The following is a 20,947-nucleotide window of genomic DNA, read 5'->3' as shown; positions in this document are numbered from 1 at the left end:
TTTTCGAAAATTCATGCATTCATGGTGTTCTTCATGATCTTCAAGTTGTTCTCGACAAGTCTTTTTGTTTGATCTTGATGTTTTCTTGTTTTGTGTTGTATGTTGTTTTTCATATGCATTTTTGCATTCATAGTGTCCATGCATTAAAGAATTCTAAGTTTGGTGTCTTGCATGTTTTCTTTGCATAAAAAATTTTTCAAAAATATGTTCTTGATATTCATCATGATCTTCAAAGTGTTCTTGGTGTTCATCTTAACATTCATAGTGTTCTTGCATGCATAATTGGTTTTGATCCAAAATTTTCATGTTTTGGGTCATAATTGTGTTTTTCTCTCTCATCATTAAAAATTTAAAAATAAAAAATATCTTTTCCTTATTTCTCTCCAAATTTTCAAAAATTTGAGTTGACTTGGTCAAAAAATTTTTAAAATTAGTTGTTTCTTACAAGTCAAGTCAAATTTTCAATTTTAAAAAAATCTTATCTTTTTAAAACTTTTTCAAAAATTAAATCTTTTTCATTTTTCTTATTAATTTTCGAAAATTCTTTAAAATATTTTTCAAAAAAAAATCTTTTTCTTAATTTTATCTTAATTTTCAAAATTATGCTAACAATTAATATGATTGATTCAAAAATTTGAAGTTTGTTACTTTCTTGTTAAGAAAGGTTCAATCTTTAAATTCTAGAACCATATCTTTTAGTTTCTTGTTAGTTAAGTAATTAATTTTAATTTTAAAAATTAAATCTTTTTTAATCCTATCTTTTTATTATATCTTCTTATCTTATCTTTTTATCATATCTTTTTCAAAAATTTGATTTCAAAATATCTTATCTAACTTCTTATCTTCTTATCTTTTCAAATTTGATTTTAATATCTTTTTCAACTAACTATTTGACTTTTTGTTTGTTTCTTATCTTTTTCAAAACCACCTAACTACTTTTCCCTCTTTAATTTTCGAAAAGATCTCATCTCTTTTTCAAAAATTCTTTTTAATTGTTTTAAATTTAAATTTTAATTATATCTTATCCTTAATTTTCGAAAATCATTAACTACTTTTTCAAAATTATTTTCGAATTCTCCCTCTCTTCTCTTCTTTTATTTATTCATTTATTTACTAACACTTCTCTTCACCTCTTTTCATCTCCAATCACTGCCTCTATCCTCACCCTTGTGATTGGATTCTCCACTCTTATTTCTTTCTTCTTCTACTAATAATAAGGATCCTCTTTGTCCAGATATAGAGGATTCCTCTTCCTTTTTCTTTTTCTCTTCTCTTTCATATGAGTAGGAATAAGGAAAAATGCATCTTTGTTGAAGCTGATCCAGAACCTGAAAGGACTCTGAAAAGGAAACTAAGAGAAGCTAAATTACAATAATCCAGAGGCAACCTTTCTGAAATTTTCGAACAAGAGAAGGAGATGGTAGCCGAACCCAACAACAATAATGCAAGGAGGATGCTTGGTGATTTCACTAAACCAACGTCCAAGTTTGATGGAAGAAGCATCTCAATTCCTGCCATTGGAGCAAACAATTTTGAGCTGAAACCTCAATTAGTTGCTTTGATGCAACAGAACTGCAAGTTTCATGGACTTCCATCTGAAGATCCTTATCAGTTTTTAACTGAGTTCTTGCAGATTTGTGAGACTGTCAAGACAAATGGAGTAGATCCTGAAGTCTACAGGCTCATGCTTTTCCCTTTTGCTGTAAGAGACAAAGCTAGAACATGGTTGGACTCACAACCTAAAGATAGCCTGGACTCCTGGGATAAGCTGGTCACGGCCTTCTTGGATAAATTCTTTCCTCCTCAAAAGTTGAGCAAGCTTAGAGTGGATGTTCAGACCTTCAAGCAAAAAGATGGTGAATCCCTCTATGAAGCTTGGGAAAGATACAAGCAGATGACCAAAAAGTGTCCTTCTGACATGTTTTCAGAATGGACCATATTAGATATATTTTATTATGGTCTATCTGAGTTTTCCAAAATGTCATTGGACCATTCTACAGGTGGATCCATTCACCTAAAGAAAACGCCTGCAGAAGCTCAAGAACCTATTGACATGGTTGCAAATAACCAATTCATGTACACTTCTGAGAGGAATTCCGTGAATAATGGAACGCCTCAGAGGAAGGAAGTTCTTGAAATTGATGCTCTGAATGCCATATTGGCTCAAAACAAAGTGTTGACTCAGCAAGTCAACATGATTTCTCAAAGTCTGAATGGATGGCAAAATGCATCCAACAGTACTAAAGAGGCATCTTCTGAAGAAGAAGCTTATGATCCTGAGAACCCTGCAAGGGCAGAGGTAAATTACATGGGTGAACCTTATGGAAACACCTATAATTCATCATGGAGAAATTATCCAAATTTCTCATGGAAGGATCAACAAAAGCCTCAACAAGGCTTTAATAATGGTGGAAGAAACAGGTTTAGCAATAGCAAACCTTTTCCATCATCTTTTCAGTAACAGATAGAGAATTCTGAACAGAGCTCCTCTAATTTAGCAAATATAGTCTCTGATCTGTCTAAGGCCACTTTAAGTTTTATGAGTGAAACAAGGTCCTCCATCAGAAATTTGGAGGCACAAGTGGGCCAGCTGAGTAAGAAAGTAACTGAAACTCCTCCTAGTACACTCCCAAGCAATACAGAAGAGAATTCAAAGAGAGAGTGCAAGGCCATTGATATAGTCAATATGGCCGAATGCAGAGAGGAAGGAAAGGACGAAAATCCTAGTGAGGAAGACCTCCTGAGACGTTCTCTGAGCAAGAAGGAGTCCCCTATTGAGGACCTAAAGGAATCTGAGGCTCATATAGAAACCATAGAGATTCCATTAAACCTCCTTCTGCCATTCATGAGCTCTGAAGACTATTCTTCCTCTAAAGAGGATGAAGATGTAACTGGAGAGCAAGTTGCTCAATATTTAAGAGCCATCATGAAGCTGAATGCCAAGTTGTTTGGTAATGAGACTTGGGAAGGTGAACCTCCCTTGCTCATTAGTGAACTAGATACATGGGTTCATCAAACATTACCTCAAAAGAGACAAGATCCTGGCAAATTCTTAATACCCTGTACCATAGGCACCATGACCTTTAACAAGGCTCTATGTGACTTGGGGTCAAGCATAAATCTTATGCCTCTCTCTGTAATGGAGAAGCTGGGGATCATTGAGGTACATCCTGCCTTATTCTCATTACAATTGGCAGACAAGTCAGTAAGACAAGCTTATGGATTAGTAGAGGATGTGTTGGTAAAGGTCAAAGGCCTTTACATTCCTGCTGATTTCATAATCTTAGACACTAGGAAGGAGGAGGATGAATGCATCATCCTTGGAAGACCTTTCCTAGCCACAGCAAAAGCTGTGATAGATGTTAACAGAGGAGAATTAGTCCTTCAATTGAATGGGGACTACCTTGTGTTTAAGGCACATGGCTATCCTTCTGTAACAAGGGAGAGTAAGCATGCAGAGCTTCTCTCAGTACAGAGTCAAACAGAGCCCCCACAATCAAACTCTAAGTTTGGTGTTGAGAAGACCCCACATTCAAACTCTAAGTTTGGTGTTCGGAGGCCTTCATCATGCTCTGAACTTCTGTGAGGCTCCATGAGAGCCCACTGTCAAGCTAGTGACATTAAAAGAGCGCTTATTGGGAGGCAACCCAATTTTTATTTATCTAATTTTATTTTCATTGTTCTTTCATGTTTTATTAGGTTCATGATCATGTGGAGTCATGAAAAAAATACTAAAACTAAAAAGGGAATAAAAAATAGCAGAAGAAAAATCACACCCTGGAGGAAGAACTTACTGGCGTTTAAATGCCAGTAAGGAGCATCTGGCTGGCGTTCAACGCCAGAACAGAGCATGGATCTGGTGCTGAATGCCAGAAACAAGCAACATTCTGGTGTTCAAACGCCAGGAATGCACCCTGAGGAGAGTTGGCGTTGAATGCCAGAAACTAGCATGGAACTGGCGTTCAACGCCAGAAACATGCTGCACATGGGCGTTGAACGCCCAGAACATGCATCACCTCGGCGTTTAAACGCCAGAATTGTATGCAAAGGCATTTTACATGCCTAATTGGTGCAGGGATGTAAATCCTTGACACCTCAGGATCTGTGGACCCCACAGGATCATCTCAGGATCTGTGGACCCCACAGGATCCCTACCTACCTCAACTCACCTTCTCCCTTCTTCACCAATCACCTTAATCCCTCTTCCCCATCATCTCTTCACCATTCACATCCATCCATCCTTCCCACCCAAACCCACCCTACATGGCCGAAACACAAACATCTCTCCCTCTCCCCCATATCTTATTCTCCTTCTTCTATTCTTTCTTCTTTTACTCGAGGGCGAGCAACATTCTAAGTTTAGTGTGGTAAAAGCATAGCTTTTTTTTTGCTTTTCTTGCTTTTCCATAACCATTGATGACACCTAAGGCTAGAGAAACCTCAAAAAAAAAGAGAAAAGAAAGAGAAGAGAAAAGAGAAGACAAAAGCTTCCACCTCTGAGTCATGGGAGATGGAGAGATTCATCTCAAGGGTCCATAACTCAGTAGAAGAGCATTTGACTGCACATCAAGAGAGCATGAGGAATTCCCTCATCAAGAAATCCTTGAGATACCTCAGGGGATACATGTTCCTCCACATAATTATTGGAAGCAACTAAGGATAGGAACACCAAAATCACTAGGGATCATGCAACAGAAGCAAAGAAGAGACATAAAGGAGCTCAAAAAGCACCATTGGACCTTCAAAAGGCGCCACCATCACTAAGGTGGACTCATTCCTTAACTTCCTTGTTCTTATCTCTCTGTTTTTCGTTTTTATCTATGTTTTGTGTCTCTGCTTCATGATCATTAGTATGTAGTAACTATGTCTTAAAGCTATGAATAAATTCCATAAATCCTTCACCTCTCTTAAATGAAAAATGTTTTTAATTCAAAAGAACAAAAAGTACATAAATTTCAAAAATTGTCCTTGAATTTAGTTTAATTATATTGATATGGTGACAATACTTTTTGTTTTCTGAATGAATGCTTAAACAGTGCATATTTTTTATCTTGTTGTTTATGAATGTTAAAGTTGTTGGCTCTTGAAAGAATGATAAACAAAGAAAAATGTTATTGATGATCTGAAAAATCATGAAATTGATTCTTGAAGCGAGAAAAAGCAGTGAAAAACAAAAGCTTGCGAAAAAAAGTGGCAAAAAAATAGAAAGAAAAAGAAAAAGCAAGTAGAAAAAGCCAATAGCCCTTAAAACCAAAATGCAAGGGTAAAAAGGATCCAAGGCTTTGAGCATCAATGGATAGGAGGGCCCAAGGAAATAAAATCTAGGCCTAAGCGGCTAAATCAAGCTGTCCCTAACCATGTGCTTATGGCATGCAGGTCCAAGAGAAAGGCTTGAGACTGAGTGGTTAAAGTCGTGATCCAAAGCAAAAAGAGTGTGCTTAAGAGCTCTGGACACCTCTAACTGGGGACTCTAGCAACGCTGAGTCACAATCTGAAAAGGTTCACCCAGTCATGTGTCTGTGGCATTTATGTATCCGGTGGTAATACTGGAAAACAAAGTGCTTAGGGCCACGGCCAAGACTCATAAAAGTAGCTGTGTTCAAGAATCAACATCTTAACAAGAAGAATCAATAACACTATCCGAAATTCTAAGTTCCTAGAGAAGCCAATCATTCTAAACTTCAAAGGAAAAAGTGAAATGCCAAAATTGTTCAGAAGCAAAAAGCTACAAGTCCCGCTCATCTAATTAGAATTAATATTCATTGATATTTTGGGATTTATAGTATATTCTCTTCTTTTTATCCTAATTTATCTTCAGTTGCTTGGGGACAAGCAACAATTTAAGTTTGGTGTTGTGATGAGCGGATAATTTATACGCTTTTTGGCATTATTTTTAGGTAGTTTTTAGTATGATCTAGTTACTTTTAGGGATGTTTTCATTGGTTTTTATGCTAAATTCACATTTCTAGACTTTACTATAAGTTTGTGTGTTTTGTTGTGATTTCAGGTAATTTCTGGATGAAATTGAGGGACCTGAGCAAAACTCTGATAAGGAGGCTGACAAAGGACTGCTGATGCTGTTGGAATCTGACCTCCATGCACTCGAAATGAATTTTCTGGAGCTACAGAACTCCATATGGCGCGCTCTCAACGCATTGGAAAGTAGACGTCCAGAGCTTTCCAGAAATATATAATAGTCTATACTTTGTTTGAGATTTGATGATGTAAACTGGCGCTCAACACCAGTTCCATGCTACATTTTGGAGTCAAACGCCAGAAACACATCATGAACCAGAGTTGAATGCCCAAAACACGTTAAAACTTGGTGTTCAACTCCAAGAGAAGCCTCAGCTTGTGGATAGATCAGGCTCAGCCCAAGCACACACCAAGTTGGCCCCGGAAGTGGATTTATGCATCAATTACTTATTTCTGTAAACCCTAGTAGCTAGTTTAGTATAAATAGAACTTTTTACTAGTGTATTAGACATCTTTGGTCTCAGTTTTATTTTATTATTCATCTTGGGAAGTTTAGTTCTTAGATCTGGGGGCTGGCCATTCAGCCATGCCTGGACCTTTCACTTATGTATTTTCAACGGTGGAGTTTCTACACACCATAGATTAAGGGTGTGGAGCTCTGCTGTACCTCAAGTTTTAATGCAATTACTACTATTTTCTATCCAATTTGATTTATTCATATTCTAAGATATTTGTTGCACTTCAACTTGATGAATGTGATGATCTGTGACACTCATCATCATTCTCACCTATGAACGCGTGTGACTGACAACCACTTCCATTCTACCTTAGACCGGGCGCACATCTCTTGGATTCCTTGATCAAAATCTTTGTAGTATAAGCTAGAATTGATGGTGGCATTCATGGGAATTCGAAAAGTCTAACCTTGTCCGTGGTATTTGATGAGCGGATAATTTGTACGCTTTTTGGCATTGTTTTTAGTATGTTTTTAGTATGATCTAGTTAGTTTTTAGTATATTTTTATTAGTTTTTAGTTAAAATTCACTTTTCTGGACTTTACTATGAGTTTGTGTGTTTTTCTATGATTTCAGGTATTTTCTGGCAGAAATTGAGGGACCTGAGCAAAAATCTGATTCAGAGACTGAAAAGGACTGCAGATGCTGTTGGATTCTGACCTCCCTACACTCGAAGTGGATTTTCTGGAGCTACAGAAGCCCAATTGGCACGCTCTCAACGGCGTTGGAAAGTAGACATCCTGGGCTTTCCAGCAATATATGATAGTCCATACTTTGCCCAAGATTTGATGGCCCAAACCGGCGTTCAAAGTCACCCTCAAGATTTCCAGCGTTAAACGCCGGAACTAGCACCAAAGTGGGAGTTAAACGCCCAAACTGGCATAAAAGTTGGCGTTTAACTCCAAGAAGAGTCTCTACACGAAAATTCTTCAATGCTCAGCCCAAGCACACACCAAGTGGGCCCGAAAGTGGATTTTTATGTCATTTACTCATCTCTGTACACCCTAGACTACTAGTTCTCTATATATAGGACCTTTTACTATTGTATTTTCATCTTTGGATCATTTTTAGAGCTTTTGATCATGTTTTGATGATTGAACTCACTTTGGGAGGCTGGCCATTCGGCCATGCCTAGACCTTGTTCTTATGTATTTTCAACGGTGGAGTTTCTACACACCATAGATTAAGGTGTGGAGCTCTGCTGTACCTCGAGTATTAATGCAATTACTATTGTTCTTCTATTCAATTCGCTTGTTCTTGTTCTAAGATACCACTTGTTCTTCAACTTGATGAATGTGATGATCCGTGACACTCATCATCATTCTCACCTATGAACGTGTGACTGACAACCACCTCCGTTCTACCTTAGATTGGGTGGATATCTCTTGGATTCCTGATACACGACGCATGGTTGATCGCCTGACAACCGAGTGCTCGCCTGACAAACGAGCCAGCCATTTCGTGAGATCAGAGTCTTCGTGGTATAGGCTAGAACTGATGGCGGCATTCAAGAGAATCCGGAAGGTCTAACCTTGTCTGTGGTATTCTGAGTAGGATTCAATGATTGAATGACTGTGACGTGCTTCAAACTCCTGAAGGCGGGGCGTTAGTGACAGACGCAAAAGAATCACTGGATTCTATTCCGGCCTGATCGAGAACCGACATATGGATAGCCGTGCCGTGACAGGGTGCGTTGAACATTTCCACTGAGAGGATGGGAGGTAGCCACTGACAACGGTGAAACCCTTGCTTAAGCTTGCCATGGAAAGGAGTAAGAAGGATTGGATGAAGACAGTAGGAAAGTAGAGAGACGGAAGGGACAAGCATCTTCATACGCTTATCTGAAATTCCTACCAATGAATTACATAAGTATCTCTATCTTTATCTTTATGTTTTATTCATATATCACCCATATCCATTTGAGTTTGCCTGACTAAGATTTACAAGGTGACCATAGCTTGCTTCATACCAACAATCTCTGTGGGATCGACCCTTACTCGCGTAAGGTTTATTACTTGGACGACCCAGTACACTTGCTGGTTAGTTGTGCGAAGTTGTGTTTATGCCATGGTATTGAACACCAAGTTTTTGGTTTCATCACCGGGGATTAATTGAGTTGTGAAAAGTATTGATCACAATTTCGCATACCAAGTTTTTGGTGCCGTTGCCGGGGATTGTTGAGTTTGGACAACTGACGGTTCATCTTATTGCTTAGATTAGGTATTTTTCTTCAGAGTTCTTAAGAATGAATTCTAGTGTTTCAAGGTGATGTTCTTATCATCACCAAAGCTGATTGATCTTCATCAATTTAGCTCTTGAATGCAATGTCCTGCTGAAGCTTTGCTAGCCATGTCTAATTCCTTTAGACTAAAGCTTTAGACTAACATTGCATGATTCCTGGAATTCTCATTAAGAATTTTGATACCTTTATTTTCTTCTTCACTTAATTTTCGAAAAATCCAAAAAATTTTTACAAAATCATAAAATCCAAAAATATTTCTTGTTTGAGTCTAGAGTATCATTTTAAGTTTGGTGTCAATTGCATGCATTCATTCATGTGTCTTAAGGATCTTCAAGTAATTTTTGATGATTTCTTACTTTGATCTTTGAATTCTCTTGACTTGAGTGTTTATGTGTCTCATATGCATTCTCATTAGTGTCAGCAGTATACAAACTGCTAAGTTTGGTGTCTTGCATGCATTGTTATTTGATTTTAGTTGCATTTTGATTTTTCCTTATTATCAAAAATCCAAAAATATTTTTAATTTGTGTCTTTTCAAGTCAATAATACAGAGAATTGAAGATTCAGAACATACTGCAGAGGAATTGCACAGAAAAAGCTGGGCGTTCAAAACGCCCAGTGAAGAAGGACAGACTGGCGTTTAAACGCCAGCCAGGGTACCTGGTTGGGCGTTTAACGCCCAAAAAGGTAGTGTTTCGGGCGTTAAACGCCAGAATGTGCACCATTCTGGGCGTTTAATGCCAGGATGGCACAAGAAGGAAGATTTTGTTTTTAATGCATTTTTTTTCAGGTTTTCAAAGTTTTTCAAAATCAAATCTTTTTCAAATCATATCTTTTCAATCATATGTTTTCAAAATCAATTTCTTTCCATTTTTAAAGATACTTGCTATCAATTAATGATTTGATTCAACATTTCAAGTATGTTTCCTTTTCTGTTGAGAAAGGTTTAATGTTTGAATCATATCTTTTCTTGATAGCCAAGTCATTAATTTTCAAAATCAAATCTTTTTAAAATGTTTTTCAAATCATATCTTCTCAATCACATCTTTTTAAAAGCTAATCATATCTTCTTAACCACATCTTTTTCAAAATAGTTTTCAATCATATCTTTTTAATTTCTAATTTCAAAATCTTTTTCAAAAATCACTTTACTTCTTTCCCACTTTTATTTTCGAAAATCAATTAGTGTTTTTCAAAATGTTTTCAAAATCTTTTACTTAATTTTCAAAAATTGCTTCCCTTCTTCTCACATCCTTCTATTTATGGACTAACACTATTCCTTAATGCACAATTCGAACTCATTATCTCTTGATAAGTCCGAATTTTCTACTTCTGCCTTCTATTTTTCTTTTCCTCTGACACCTCAAGGAATCTCTATACTGTGACATAGAGGATTCCACATTTTCTTGTTCTCTTCTCTTTCATATGAGCAGGAGCAAAGACAAAAGCATTCTTGTTGAGGCTGACCCTGAACCTGAAAGGACCTTGAAGCGAAAGCTAAGAGAAGCTAAGGCACAACTCTCTGTAGAGGACCTAACCGAATTCTTCAAGGAAGAAGAACACATGGCAGCCGAGAACAACAACAATGCCAACAATGCAAGGAAGGTGCTGGGTGACTTTACTGCACCTACTCCCGACTTCTATGGGAGAAGCATCTCTATCCCTGCCATTGGAGCAAACAACTTTGAGCTTAAGCCTCAATTAGTTTCTCTAATGCAACAGAATTGCAAGTTCCATGGACTTCCATTGGAAGATCCTCATCAGTTTTTAGCTGAGTTCTTGCAAATCTGTGACACTGTCAAGACTAATGGGGTTGACCCTGAGGTCTACAGACTTATGCTATTCCCTTTTGCTGTAAGAGACAGAGCTAGGACATGGTTGGACTCACAACCTAAAGAAAGCCTGAACTCTTGGGAAAAGCTAGTCAATGCCTTCTTGGCAAAGTTCTTTCCACCTCAGAAATTGAGTAAGCTTAGAGTGGAAGTCCAAACCTTCAGACAGAAGGAAGGAGAATCCCTCTATGAAGCTTGGGAAAGATACAAACAATTAATCAGAAAGTGTCCCACTGATATGCTTTCTGAATGGAGCATCATAGGTATTTTCTATGATGGTCTCTCTGAACTATCCAAAATGTCTTTGGATAGCTCTGCTGGAGGATCTCTTCATCTGAAGAAGACGCCTACAGAAGCTCAAGAGCTGATTGAAATGGTTGCAAATAACCAATTCATGTACACTTCTGAAAGGAATCCTGTGAACAATGGGACTAGTAAGAAGAAAGGAGTTCTTGAGATTGACACTCTGAATGCCATATTGGCTCAGAACAAAATATTGACTCAACAAGTCAATATGATTTCTCAAAGTCTGTCTGGAATGCAAAATGCACCAGGTAGTACTAAGGAAGCTTCATCTGAAGAAGAAGCTTATGATCCTGAGAACCCTATGGAAACACCTATAATCCTTCATGGAGAAATCATCCAAACCTCTCATGGAAGGATCAACAGAGACCTCAACAAGGTTTCAACAACAATAATGGTGGAAGAAACAGGTTTGGCAATAGCAAGCCTTTTCCATCATCTTCTCAGCAACAGACAGAGAGTTCTAAGCAGAACAACTCTGACTTAGCAACCATGGTCTCTGATCTAATCAAAACCATTCAAAGTTTCATGACTGAAACAAGGTCCTCCATTAGAAATTTGGAGGCACAAGTGGGTCAGCTGAGCAAGAAAATTACTGAACTCCCTCCTAGTACTCTTCCAAGCAATACAGAAGAAAATCCAAAAGGAGAGTGCAAGGCCATCAACATGGCTGAATTTGGAGAGGAAGAAGAGGCAGTGAACGCCACTGAGGAAGACCTCAATGGACGTCCACTGACCTCCAATGAGTTCCCCAATGAGGAACCATGGGAATCTGAGGCTCAAAATGAGACCATAGAGATTCCATTAGACTTACTTCTGCCATTCATGAGCTCTGATGAGTATTCTTCCTCTGAAGAGGATGAGTATGTCACTGAAGAGCAAGTTGCTAAATACCTTGGAGCAATCATGAAGCTAAATGACAAGTTATTTGGAAATGAGACTTGGGAGGATGAACCCCCTTTGCTCACCAAAGAACTGGATGACTTGTCTAGGCAGAAATTACATCAAAAGAGACAAGACCCTGGGAAGTTTTCAATACCTTGTACCATAGGCACCATGACCTTCAAGAAGGCCTTGTGTGACCTAGGGTCAAGTGTAAACCTCATGCCTCTTTCTGTAATAGAGAAGCTAGGGATCTTCGAGGTGCAAGCTGCAAAAATCTCACTAGAGATGGCAGACAATTCAAGAAAACAAGCCTATGGACTTGTAGAGGATGTTCTGGTAAAGGTTGAAGACCATTACATCCCTGCTGATTTTATAGTCCTAGAGACTGGGAAGTGCATGGATGAATCCATCATCCTTGGCAGACCCTTCCTAGCCACAGCAAGGGCTGTGATTGATGTTGATAGAGGAGAATTAATCGTTCAAGTGAATGAAGAATCCTTTGTGTTTAAGGCTCAAGGATATCCCTCTGTCATCATGGAGAGGAAGCATGAAGAGCTCCTCTCAAAACAGAGCCACACAGAGCCCCCACAGTCAAACTCTAAGTTTGGTGTTGGGAGGCCACAACCAACTTCTAAGTTTGGTGTTGAACCCCCACATTCAAACTCTAAGTTTGGTGTTGGGAGGTTCCAACATAGCTCTGAGCATTTCTGAGGCTCCATGAGAGTCCTCTGTCAAGCTAATGACATTAAAGAAGCGCTTGTTGGGAGGCAACCCAATGTTATATTTTATCTATTTTCTTTTGTTATTTTATGTTTTCTGTAGGTTGATGATCATGAGAAGTCACAAAATCAATGGAAAAAGCAAAAACAGAATGAAAAACAGAAAGAAAAATAGCACACCCTGGAGGAAGAACCTGCTGGCGTTTAAACGCCAGTAAGGCTAGCAGATGGGCGTTTAACGCCCAGTCTGGCACCATTCTGGGCGTTTAACGCCAGAAAGGGGCACCAGACTGGCGTTAAACGCCAGAAAAGGGCAAGCTCTTGGCGTTAAACGCCAGAAATGGGCACCAGCCCGGCGTTTAACGCCAGAATTGGCTCAAAACGCATTTTTGCTTGCCATTTGGTGCAGGGATGACTTTTCTTTGACACCTCAGGATCTGTGGACCCCACAGGATCCCCACCTACCCCACCACTCTCTCTCTTCTTCACCCATTCACCAATCACCTCAACACCTCTTCCCCAAAAACCCTTCACATATCAAATCCCATCTTTCTCTTCACCACTCACATCCATCCTTCATAATACCCCACCTACCTCACCATTCAAATTCAAACCACTTTCCCACCCAAACCCACCCTCACTTGACCGAAACATACCCTCCCCCCACTCCTATATAAACCCATCTTCACTCCTTCATTTTCACACAACCTAAACACCACTTCTCCCCCTTTTGGCCGAACACAAAGCCATTCCCTTCTTCCTCATTTCTTCTTCTTCTACTCTCTTCTTTCTTCTTTTGCTCGAGGACGAGCAAACCTTTTAAGTTTGGTGTGGTAAAAGCATTGCTTTTTGTTTTTCCATAACCATTTATGGCATCCAAGGCCGGAGAAACCTCTAGAAAGAGGAAAGGGAAGGCAAAAGCTTCTACCTCCGAGTCATGGGAGATGGAGAGATTCATCTCAAGGGTGCATCAAGACCACTTCTATGAAGTTGTGGCCTTGAAGAAGGTGATCCCCGAGGTCCCTTTTTCACTCAAAAAGAGTGAATATCCGGAGATCCGACATGAGATCCGAAGAAGAGGTTGGGAAGTTCTTACCAACCCCATTCAACAAGTCGGAATCTTGATGGTTCAAGAGTTCTATGCCAATGCATGGATCACCAAGAACCATGATCAAAGTGTGAACCCGGATCCAAAGAATTGGCTTACTATGGTTCGTGGGAAATACTTGGATTTTAGTCCGGAAAATGTAAGGTTGGCATTCAACTTGCCCATGATGCAAGGAGATGAACATCCTTACACTAGAAGGGTCAACTTTGATCAAAGGTTGGACCAAGTCCTCACAGTCATTTGTGAAGAGGGCGCCCAATGGAAGAGAGATCCAAGAGGAAAGCTGGTTCAATTGAGAAGGCATGACCTCAAACCCGTGGCTAGAGGATGGTTAGAGTTTATACAACGCTCAATCATTCCCACTAGCAACCGGTCCGAAGTTACTATAGACCGGGCTATCATGATTCATAGCATCATGATTGGAAAAGAAATAGAAGTTCATGAGGTTATATCCCAAGAACTTTATAAGGTGGCGGACAAGTCCTCTACCTTGGCAAGGTTAGCCTTTCCTCATCTCATTTGTCACCTCTGTTATTCAGTTGGAGTTGACATAGAGGGAGACATCCCCATTGATGAGGACAAGCCCATCACTAAGAAGAGGATGGAGCAAACAAGAGACCCCTCTCATCATCAAATCCCTGAGATGCCTCAAGGGATGCACTTTCCTCCACAAAACTATTGGGAGCAACTAAACACCTCCCTAGGAGAATTGAGTTCCAACATGGGACAACTAAGGGTGGAGCACCAAGAACACTCTGTCCTCCTCCATGAAATTAGAGAAGATCAAAGAATCATGAGAGAGGAGCAACAAAGACAAGGAAGAGACATTGAGGAGCTCAAGCACTCCATAGGATCTTCAAGAGGAAGAACAAGCCGCCATCACTAAGGTGGACCCGTTCTTTAATTTCCTTGTTCTTTATTTTTCTGTTTTTCGAATTTTATTGCTTATGTTTATCTATGTTTGTGTCTTGTGATCATTAGTGTCTATGCCTAAAAGTTATGAATGTCCTATGAATCCATCACCTTTCTTGAATGAAAAATGTTCTTAATTGAAAAAGAAAAGAATTGCATGAATTTTGAATTTTATAACAGTTTAATTATTTTGATGTGGTGGCAATATTTTTGTTTTCTGAATGTATGCTTAAACAATGCATATGTCTTTTGAATTTGTGGTTCATGAATGTTGGCTCTTGAAAGAATGATGAAAAAGGAGACATGTTACTGAGGATCTGAAAAATCATAAAAATGATTCTTGAAGCAAGAAAAAGCAGTGAATACAAAAAAAAAGAGAGAGAAAAACGAAAAAAAAAGGGAGAAAAGAAAACGAAAAAAAAAGAAAGAAAAAGAAAGAAATAAAGTTGTGATCCAAGGCAAGAAGAGTGTGCTTAAGAACCCTGGACACCTCTAATTGGGGACTCTAGCAAAGCTGAGTCACAATCTGAAAAGGTTCACCCAATTATGTGTCTGTGGCATGTATGTATCCGGTGGTAATACTGGAAGACAGAGTGCTTTGGGCCACAGCCAAGACTCAATAAGTAGCTGTGTTCAAGAATCATCATACTTAACTAGGAGAATCAATAACACTATCTGGATTCTGAGTTCCTAAAGAAGCCAATCATTCTGAATTTCAAAGGATAGAGTGAGATGCCAAAACTATTCAGAGGCAAAAAGCTAAAAGCCCCGCTCATCTAATTAATACTGATCTTCATAGATGTTTTTGGAATTCATTGCATATTCTCTTCTTTTTATCTTATTTGATTTTCAGTTGCTTGAGGACAAGCAACAATTTAAGTTTGGTGTTGTGATGAGCGGATAATTTGTACGCTTTTTGGCATTGTTTTTAGTATGTTTTAGTATGATCTAGTTAGTTTTTAGTATATTTTATTAGTTTTTAGTTAAAATTCACTTTTCTGGACTTTACTATGAGTTTGTGTGTTTTTCTGTGATTTCATGTATTTTCTGGCTGAAATTCAGGGACCTGAGCAAAAATCTGATTCAGAGACTGAAAAGGACTGCAGATGCTGTTGGATTCTGACCTCCCTGCACTCGAAGTGGATTTTCTGGAGCTACAGAAGCCCAATTGGCGCGCTCTCAACGGCGTTGGAAAGTAGACATCCTGGGCTTTCCAGCAATATATGATAGTCCATACTTTGCCCAAGATTTGATGGCCCAAACCGGCGTTCAAAGTCACCCTCAAGATTTCCAGCGTTAAACGCCGGAACTAGCACCAAAGTGGGAGTTAAACGCCCAAACTGGCATAAAAGCTGGCGTTTAACTCCAAGAAGAGTCTCTACACGAAAATGCTTCAATGCTCAGCCCAAGCACACACCAAGTGGGCCCGGAAGTGGATTTTTATGTCATTTACTCATCTCTGTACACCCTAGACTACTAGTTCTCTATATATAGGACCTTTTACTATTGTATTTTCATCTTTGGATCATTTTTAGAGCTTTTGATCATGTTTTGATGATTGAACTCACTTTGGGAGGCTGGCCATTCGGCCATGCCTAGACCTTGTTCTTATGTATTTTCAACGGTGGAGTTTCTACACACCATAGATTAAGGTGTGGAGCTCTGCTGTACCTCGAGTATTAATGCAATTACTATTGTTCTTCTATTCAATTCGCTTGTTCTTGTTCTAAGATACCACTTGTTCTTCAACTTGATGAATGTGATGATCCGTGACACTCATCATCATTCTCACCTATGAACGTGTGACTGACAACCACCTCCGTTCTACCTTAGATTGGGTGGATATCTCTTGGATTCCTGATACACAACGCATGGTTGATCGCCTGACAACCGAGTGCTCGCCTGACAAACGAGCCAGCCATTCCGTGAGATCAGAGTCTTCGTGGTATAGGCTAGAACTGATGGCGGCATTCAAGAGAATCCGGAAGGTCTAACCTTGTCTGTGGTATTCTGAGTAGGATTCAATGATTGAATGACTGTGACGTGCTTCAAACTCCTGAAGGCGGGGCGTTAGTGACAGACGCAAAAGAATCACTGGATTCTATTCCGGCCTGATCGAGAACCGACAGATGGATAGCCATGCCGTGACAGGGTGCGTTGAACATTTCCACTGAGAGGATGGGAGGTAGCCACTGACAACGGTGAAACCCTTGCTTAAGCTTGCCATGGAAAGGAGTAAGAAGGATTGGATGAAGACAGTAGGAAAGTAGAGAGACGGAAGGGACAAGCATCTTCATACGCTTATCTGAAATTCCTACCAATGAATTACATAAGTATCTCTATCTTTATCTTTATGTTTTATTCATATATCACCCATATCCATTTGAGTTTGCCTGACTAAGATTTACAAGGTGACCATAGCTTGCTTCATACCAACAATCTCTGTGGGATCGACCCTTACTCGCGTAAGGTTTATTACTTGGACGACCCAGTACACTTGCTGGTTAGTTGTGCGAAGTTGTGTTTATGCCATGGTATTGAACACCAAGTTTTTGGTTTCATCACCGGGGATTAATTGAGTTGTGAAAAGTATTGATCACAATTTCGGGTATTCCAAGTAGGATTCCGGGATTGAATGACTGTGACGAGCTTCAAACTCCTGAAGGCTGGGCGTTAGTGACTGACGCAAAAGAATCACGGGATTCTATTCCAACCTTATTGAGAACCGACAGATGATTAGTCGTGCTGTGACAGAGCATTTGGACCATTTTCATTGAGAGGATGGGATGTAGCCATTGACAACGGTGATGCCCTACATACAACTTGCCATAGAAAGGAGTGATAAAAAATTGGAAGGAAGAAGTAGAAAAGCAAAGATTCAGAAGGAACACAGCACCTCCATACACCTATCTGAAATTCCCACCATTGAATTACATGAGTAACTTTATCTTTATTTTCTATTTATTTTATTATCATTATTTAAACCAATAATCTCTTAATCCATTTAAATCCGCCTGACTGGGATTTACAAGATGACCATAGCTTGCTTCATACCAACAATCTCTGTGAGATCGACCCTTACTCACGTAAGGTATTACTTGGACGACCCAGTACACTTGCTGGTTAGTTGTGCAGAGTTGTGACAAAGTGTAATTCATGTTTAAGAGCACCAAGTCTTTGGAGCCATTGTTGATGATCACAATTTCGTCCACCACAACTCACCAGAAAGAAATGGAAGAGAATCACATGGAGCAAGACCCAAATGTGGGGACACCCTCTGAACATACTGAAGATTCATTACCATTTTCACCAGCCCCAGATAATCCAAAGCCAAACCATGAGCAGAAAATGGATTTAAAGCCCCTTCCTCCACACCTCATGTATGCATACCTTGAGAACAATCAGAAGTTTCCAATTATCATTGCAAGGGAGCTCACTTCCCAATAAGAAGAACAATTGATTAGTGTATTGAGGACGCATAAGAAAGCAATTGGATGGAGCTTGGCGGATATAGTAGCCATCGGCTCTCAAGTTTGTAAACATATAATATTTTTAGAAGAAGGAGCAAGGCCTGTCCGTCAACCTCAGAGAAGATTGAATCCAACCATCTTAGAAGTTGTCAAGAAGGAAGTGACCAGACTACTTGAAGCAGATATCATTTATCCCATCTCAGATAGCGAATGGGTAAGTCCAGTACAAGTGGTGCCCAAGAAGTCTAGAGTCACAACAATAAGGAATAGCAAGGAGAACTTTTGACAACCAGAGTGCAGAACACATGGAGAGTTTGCATTGACTATAGGCGTCTCAACCAAGCCACTCGCAAGGATCATTATCCCTTGCCATTCATTGATCAGATGCTTAATCGCCTGTCACGTAAATCTCATTACTGCTTTCTAGATGGTTATACAGGTTATTTTCAAATCCATATAGCTCCTGAAGATCAGGAAAAAACTACTTTTACATGTCCTTTTGGGACTTATGCTTATAAGAGAATGCCCTTTGGCTTATGCAATGCACCAGCTACTTTCCAAAGGTGTATGATGAGTCTTTTCTCTGATCTCATTGAGACCTGTATAGAAGTTTTTATGGATGACTTTAGCGTATATGGTGATTCATTTAACCTTTGCTTGGATAGTTTATCTAGAGTATTGGACAAGTGTGTTAGTTCAAACCTTGTTTTAAATTTTGAAAAGTGTCATTTTATGGTAAAACAAGGTATTGTTCTAGGACATGTTGTTTCTGATACTATTATTTTGCACATTTTCACAAAAATATACAACACCCACTTACTCAAACCAAATATTTTCAAACCCAACTTTCCCACACTTAAATCATGAGCACTTTTACTAGTCTAAGCTAACCAAGGATTCAAATTAAGGACATTATTGTTTTCCGCTTAGAGTTAGTAATGAGCTAAAGTAAAGAACAAATGGGTAAAATAGGCTCAAATTGGTTTGCAAAGGATAATGAAAGGATAAGGCCATATAGGTATGTAAGCTTAGTGAAATAAGGCCTCAATCATATAAGTGCATGCATACATCAAACAATGGAAATATGGAATTAAGCAAGACAAAGATTACAATTTTAGAGAGAATAACACATAAAAATAAAATATATTGGTTGATAAAATGCAACCAATCAAATAGGCTCAAAATCTCACTAGTTTTGTGTGTTCGAGCTCTAAACCATGTTCCAATATAATATTTCTTCAGACAAGTTTAACAAAAACTTTAATTCAAATTAGTGAAATGCTCTAAAAGTTTCTTGAAAAAGAATTCATCACTTCAACCAAGTAATGGTAATATATGCACAAAATCAAACAAATATGCAATCAGACATGCAAATGCAACAATGAAAAACAAAAATTGGTGTTGAGAAGAAGGTGACTAACCCACAGAGATCGGTATCGACCTCCCCACACTTAAAGATTGCACTGTCCTCGGTGCATGCAAAGCTGTGCAGGTGGGCGGGGGTTGTGGTTCCTCAGCTGGTGCTCCTGTCATTCCGCTCTTCGCCGGTGGCTTGTTAGAGGCTTTCTCTTTACCCTTTTTGGTGGCCATCCTGAAAAAGGGAGAACGGAAATGGACATGTAATTCAAATAGCTAGAACTGGGAGGAGGAAGGTTCAAGTGATAATCAATGCAAAGGTAAGGGATAATGCCTTAAATACATGGTCGCGACTACATGCAATTAAGACATCAATGGAAATATAGCAAGGCATATTAAAGCAATTAGATGCAATATGTGTAAAAGCATGCAGGCAAAGGCATGAGAAGCATAGGTCAAGCATCAATTATTAAAATAAGCTAGATTAAAGAGCACTTGTATGATGACAATTGTGAATGATAATCTCAAATACAGGTGGATTACAACTATTGTGAGTTAAAAGAGGAATGAAAGTAATAAATCCAAATATATATGAGAGCCAAATTTAAAATATCAACTGTCAAACCAATCCTAATAATATCCACAAGCTCAATTACAATAAAGTAAAATCCAAATAAAGCTCCAACACCAACATAAAAATGTATGAAAATAAAAAGAAAGAAGAAAGAAGAAAGAAGAAAGAATTAGGATTGAGAGAGAAGTAGGATATGGTGGGAGAAAGAAAGGAAAACTAGGCGGCGCACCGGATGAGTAATGCGGCGCAATCGACGCGGACGCGCACAGTGCGTGGACGCGTGGTTCGCAGAAAAAGGAAGCGGCCCGGACGCGGCATGGGCGCCGACGCGTGACAGTGATTGTGTCTCTAGCATGAATCCATCGTGAGGTCAGCACAACTTTCGGAAAAAATAGGGTTTTACGCCGATTTTTCCAACCACGCGAACGCGCCAACGGCGCGGACACATGTGTCGCCAAAAGCGGAGATGGCGCGCACGCGTACAGTACGCGTGCGCGTGGGTTGGATGGTGCCTAAGGCACGTTTCCAGCCCAGCTCCCGCGCGACTCTCTGTTCAAACTCACCAACTTCGCATGCGCAAGGGACGCATTTTGAAATTAGTGAGTCAGTAAAATGTGGGTAAAGTAAGTGGCATAAAGAAAGTATTCCATGAAACAAGGATTCACAGGTAGGAATAGAAGTAACTCATAACCAAACAAGGAAAACAATTCGATGCTAATTCAAAGAGATATAAAGAAGAATTGGAATCAGAGCATCACGGATGCAGTTTATAAACCAGGAAATCAAAGAGGATAATAAAGCATGCCCTGGCATTCATGAAATGGTTCGGGTAAAGCAGAGTAAAACAGAGTTCAAAATGCCAAACCAAAACATGAATGAAAATATTTTATAGAAATTTGGGAAGCATTTTGAATTAATTCATCCACTTAACTTACCTTCATAGTTAGAGGTTAATAAGGTGGGAGAAGAATTCAATTCTCTTCATAATTGATAAGGATAACTAGGATCAGACTTCCAGTCTTTATACCTTGCCAAGAGTTTATTTTACAGTTATT

The 20,947-nt window shown here is 39.2% G+C and overlaps 2 non-coding genes across 2 annotated transcripts; both read right to left on the bottom strand.

Annotated features, from left to right (window-relative positions):
* Positions 1-1,816: 1,816 nt before the first annotated feature.
* Positions 1,817-1,920, bottom strand: LOC112713598 (small nucleolar RNA R71). Its single transcript, XR_003158569.1, has one exon. It is a non-coding gene; the product is annotated as a small nucleolar RNA R71 (small nucleolar RNA).
* An 8,781-nt stretch (positions 1,921-10,701) lies between these two features.
* On the bottom strand, positions 10,702-10,809 carry LOC112713560 (small nucleolar RNA R71). The gene has a single exon (XR_003158530.1). It is a non-coding gene; the product is annotated as a small nucleolar RNA R71 (small nucleolar RNA).
* Between the last annotated feature and the right edge of the window lie 10,138 nt (positions 10,810-20,947).

Source organism: Arachis hypogaea, chromosome 9 (genome assembly GCF_003086295.3).
Source record: "Arachis hypogaea cultivar Tifrunner chromosome 9, arahy.Tifrunner.gnm2.J5K5, whole genome shotgun sequence".
Lineage (NCBI taxonomy): Eukaryota > Viridiplantae > Streptophyta > Magnoliopsida > Fabales > Fabaceae > Arachis > Arachis hypogaea.
This window is presented reverse-complemented; position numbering and strand designations above follow the sequence as displayed.